The 4,990-nt window shown below is 45.3% G+C and overlaps 1 pseudogene; it reads left to right on the top strand.

Moving 5' to 3' along the window:
- Nucleotides 1-3,842: 3,842 nt before the first annotated feature.
- On the top strand, nt 3,843-4,581 carry LOC118649981 (annotated as a pseudogene).
- The last annotated feature ends 409 nt before the right edge of the window (nt 4,582-4,990 follow it).

The following is a 4,990-nucleotide window of genomic DNA, read 5'->3' on the forward strand; positions in this document are numbered from 1 at the left end:
TGGCACACTTGTGTACACACACACACACACACACACACAGCCACACCACTTACAGGACCACCTTCCACTTTTGCCCCCACCTTCCAAGATGCCAACACTAGGCAACCAGCACCTCCCCTTAGGAGACCGGGTCCCACCACAACTCCTTCCAACTCAGACACCCCACTATGAACCAAGCAGTGGCCCCCTCAGCAGAGTTCTGAGTTTCACCTCCAGGGGGCTCCTCCTTCAACAATTTAACTGTTAACTATTCCAATCTCTTCTCATTGTTCCCTGAGCTCTAGAGGGATAGGTATTTCTTTCTGCTGCTACCTCTGTGAACCCCTTTTGGTCAGCTAGTTAACATGTAGCCTGATTCATAATCTCCTTATTGAATTCCCTTCTGCTGTGGTTCTGCCTCCTGACTGGACCCTGACTGATACAGTGGCAGAGCTGAGGTTCCAACTCACGCAGGTTGGCATCAGAGGATCTGGTCAAAGTAAAGAAAAACACCAGCGAAAGCACAGCAAGTTTCCCCTTTCCCTGTCATCACAGACCAGCCTCCCCTCACACATAATCTCAGAGATGCTATTTTACTCCTGAGGAAGACAACCTGTAGCCTCATCACATAGAGCCATTCAGCTTCTCCTTGTCTCCTTTCCAACTTAAGATCTGGGCTTTAACTTTACAAAACCTACAGGGTGTTTTTCCAAAACAAAAGAACTGTTGGCCCCCAAAGGTGCAATCAAGTCTCCAGCTTTAACAACACAAGGAACATTAACATTTTGAAAAGAAACCTGTTGTTTTTCTTAGGTTTCACATATCTTAGGGCCACGTCCTTAGGGGAGCTCAATGTCAAAGCATTTTCTTTTCAAGAGCCTCTTCAAGGGAAACACACTTTTAAGCACAAGGTGTAAGGTAACTGGGACAACCTGAAATGAGGCTGCATGAACCAAGTCCCCACCCCTCGATCCCCCCCTCCCTCCCACTGAAGCAAACACCAGTGGTCATGGCCATTTCACCTAGAATATTTGCTCACTTCATTAAAACTGCTTTGGCAGCAAATCACAGAAATAAAATTAATAATTCAAGCCAGTTTAAGAAAAAAAATAGATTTGAATTCAGTGGTGTATCACAGAACCTCAGGACAGATTTCAATGCTGATGGCCTTAGAGAAGGATGAGAACGTAAAACTAGAAAAGCCTCCTGACACCTTTTCCCCTCCTGTCTGCTCTGATTTTTATGTCAGTTCTCTCTTCTCACCTTCATTTGCTTTTCCAGCACACCTACACTCTTACCTGAGTAAGCCTGCTGGTGAGCAAGTCCCTGGAGACAGTAACTCCTCTCTGAGTCCCAGCTCAGGGCCCACTGCTGCTCCAACCAATTTCTTAGAGGAGTCAGGTTCATGTTTTACAAAGTAGGGAACCAAGTCCTTCATTTGGGGAAACAGTGAACAGAGAAGGAACAATCATTCATTCAGTTAGATGACTCTTCCTCCCCATAAGATTTCTACTCGATTTATTATAAATATCTCAGTGCTTATCTATTATTCAATTTTATGGCCGATATTCATTCGCAGGAAAAAAATTATTCACTAAATGCCATCAGCTGTAATTTCTGAATGCTTGAAGAAAATTAAATTTCTAACTAATACTGCAGTCCTCGATATGGCCACCTTGCTTCCAAAATTAGAGGACAAAACAGAAAACATAATAGAGGTGGAAAAATTTACTAAGGCAATTAGGTACCCTGTGGGCATAATAAACGTAAAGCCGGATTTATTATTATTATATGTACAATCGTATGGTCGGGACAAGTAAAAGACAATATGATTATAGTGTTTACCCCATCCAATAAGGAAAAGAGCTGTGGGTAAGGGGAGAGAGAGATAGGGGAAATGATGTTTGTGTCCTTGCTGAGAAGCCTGCCAGAGGCTCTGAGCAAGACAGGACCCATCCCCTGTGAGCTATTCCCAAGGCCTAACCAAGGGCACAGACTGCCTCTCCCTGCCCTGAGGGACCTTCGGGAGCAGGGAGCTTCTTTGGCCTCCACTCCTAAGAGAGTGTGCTCTTCATGCCAACTTCATTCATTTCCAACCTATGACTCCCCAACCTGCCTCTTAGATTCACACACCCTGGCGGGCACAGTCAGTCATCACAGGACACTGTTTCATCACAGGGGAACACCTGGTCTGCTCTGGCGAATCTATCCTGCTCCCCCATCCAAGCCCGCCTCAGCGAGGAAAGCCAGCAGCCCCTTTCTGGGTCCACAGGCACTGTTTGGAACCATTTGCTTTGTTCTATTCTATCTCAGGTCCGAACTCAGTTTTGTCTCATGACTCACCGGTTTCTCCCTGGATGAATACCTGAACTGGCTCACTTCCTCTAGGCTTCTCACGCCAGGGGCAGGAGCAGGGGCAGGGGCAGTGAGAGGCATCGCTGTCAGAAATGAAGATATAGAGACAAGTTAGACTGGGAGGGGCCCACAGTGCCTATACCTAAGTCCTAGCCCAGTGATTCATTTTTGTTCCAAATTGGTGTCTCTCCAAGTTAATAACTAGAGACCAGGCTCAGACATTTTACTATTAGGAAAAAATATGGCCCTAGCCGGTTTGGCTCAGTGGAGAGAGTGTTGGCCTGCAGACTGAAGGGTCCCGGGTTTGATTCCAGTCAAGGGCACATGCCCGGGTTGCAGGCTCGATCCCCAGTAGGGGGAGTGCAGAAGGCAGCCAATCAATGATTCTCATCATTGATGTTTCTATCTCTCTCTTCCCTTCCTCTCTGAAATTAATAAAAATATTTAAAAAATATGTATGATAGGTAGAATATTAAATATACGATATATATGTTATACACATCACACACACATGTATATGTGTGTGTGTATATGTTGGTATGTATACTTTTTAAGAGCTCTGTAAAATTCTGGTGGTATGAACTGTTACCCCCCGCCCCAAGGGAAGAGCCATTTTTATCTATTTTTAAGTCAACAGCACAGGATTATATTAGTGAAAGCCTAGGCCTCACACCAAAAGAAACAAAAAAGACAGAATGCTCAAATTATATAATAATAATAGCAACTTCCATTTGTGAATTCTTACTGAACACCAGGCATTCTGCTGAGGGTCTTATTTAATTCCTTCACTTACTCCTCACAACCCCAGGAGTGGGTTCTATTAGTATCTGCATTTTCTGGGTGAGGAAATAAAAGTTTTAAAATCAAATTACTTGCAGGGTCACAGAGCTCGTAGGAGGGGGTGGGGGAAAGCTTCTTTCAGTCTGTGCTCTCAGACTGAAAGCACATAAAATTAGTCCAACAACCTGCAACCCCGCCTGTGAATGTCATCTCCCTGGCATCCTGAGAGTGGGCAGATGTGCCTCTAGGGTTCCATCTACAAGCAATGGATGTGTCCTCACTCCCTGCCTGTGACCCTCACCACCCACCACCTCAAGAGGGAGAGAGAGAACATGAGTGAGAGAGCAGAAGGAGCAAGACACCTCTCTGTAATGAACACCCCCACACTGAGGCTTTCTAGAGAGGCCAGGGGCTGTTAACTCCAAAGTCTTCAGTGTCCTCTTTTACAAGTCTTCAGTGTTCTTGCTTAACAAAGGATGAACAATTCTATTCACAAGATTAGCTGTGTCTAAACAGTAATGAATCTGGTGCTCTGCTGGCGTGCCCGTGCATGCGCAGAGGAGAGGCCAGCCCGGGTGGCCAAAGTGGAGTTCAACTTGGCGGGGAGGGAGTCACCTGTGAGCCCCTAAGCCGATCCCGGCCCACCCATCTGCCAGGCTGCACCTGGCTGCTGGCCGCACACCCTGGGAGGCCTGGGCAGGAGCAGGGGACAGGGCTATTAGCAAAAGATGGTGGGTTACTTGGCAAACAGTAAAGCAAATACTAGACATATAAATATAGAAGAAAAGTCTTTTGGAGCAGCTGGTCAACCCCTAACTGTACCGGATAGGTTCTGATTGAAGTATTGACTAAGTTGTGCAGAAAAAAGCCCAACGCAAGACAGTTTTCCTTATTTAATGATATTCTTGTATATGGCAATACTGTCATCCAGAAGAAAAAATATAATAAACATCATATTAGTCCCCTGGAAATATGTCCCTATTGATTCCGTCAAAGATGAGGGAGACTTGGGGAATGGATGGCTTATCAAATCGCCAACTAAATTATTTGCAGACTATGCTGCCACTGCCACTGCCACTGGGAAATCAGAATGGGTGAATCACATGAATAAATGAGCTACTGATTTACTCTCCAAAAGTGGGAAGGCACCCAGTAATGAGCCTGCTGCTGTCTGGGTTCCTGACTCTGAGGCAACTGTAAGGATGTGCTGTCAGAAAGCAAAATTCACACCTGGTAATCCTCATCACCATTGCCACAGATGTGGTTTTGTTGTCCTTGGGCCCTTCTCTGAAGAGAGATTTCTTCTCCCCAGCCAGGCCTCTAAGCCCGGATGGATTTGTGACTTCTGCTATGACCTGGGGACATGGCCACGTGCCACCCTACTAGATCTGACTCCTGCAGTCAGTCATTGAAATCTCCCTTAAATGATGTATCAGAGATGATGCCAATGATGATAGCAGTGACTAAGGACATATGTTGAAATATTTCATTGGGTGTGACTATCTGAGAATTCAGCTTTGGGGGGAATGGAAAATTCTGAGCTCTCTCTCATTTTTGCTCTAGTCATGAATTTGTCTGAGAAACTTTTAACCTATGTGCCTCAATATATTCTATAGAAAAAAAAAAAAAAAAGGCCTGTTGCCCTGGTAGGGTAGGTCAGTTGCTTAGTGTCATCTCAATACGCCAAGGTCTCGGGCTCCATTCCAGGTCAGGGCACATTCATCAACCAATGAATGCATATATAAGTGGAACAACAAATCGATGATTCTCTCTCTCTTTCTCTCTCTCTCTCTCTCTCTCTCTCTCTCCCTCCCTCCCTCCAATAAATAACAATTAGAAAAAAGAAAAAATATTCTGTTGTCATTCCCCTCAACCC

Source organism: Myotis myotis, unplaced genomic scaffold (assembly GCF_014108235.1).
Source record: "Myotis myotis isolate mMyoMyo1 unplaced genomic scaffold, mMyoMyo1.p scaffold_m19_p_3, whole genome shotgun sequence".
Lineage (NCBI taxonomy): Eukaryota > Metazoa > Chordata > Mammalia > Chiroptera > Vespertilionidae > Myotis > Myotis myotis.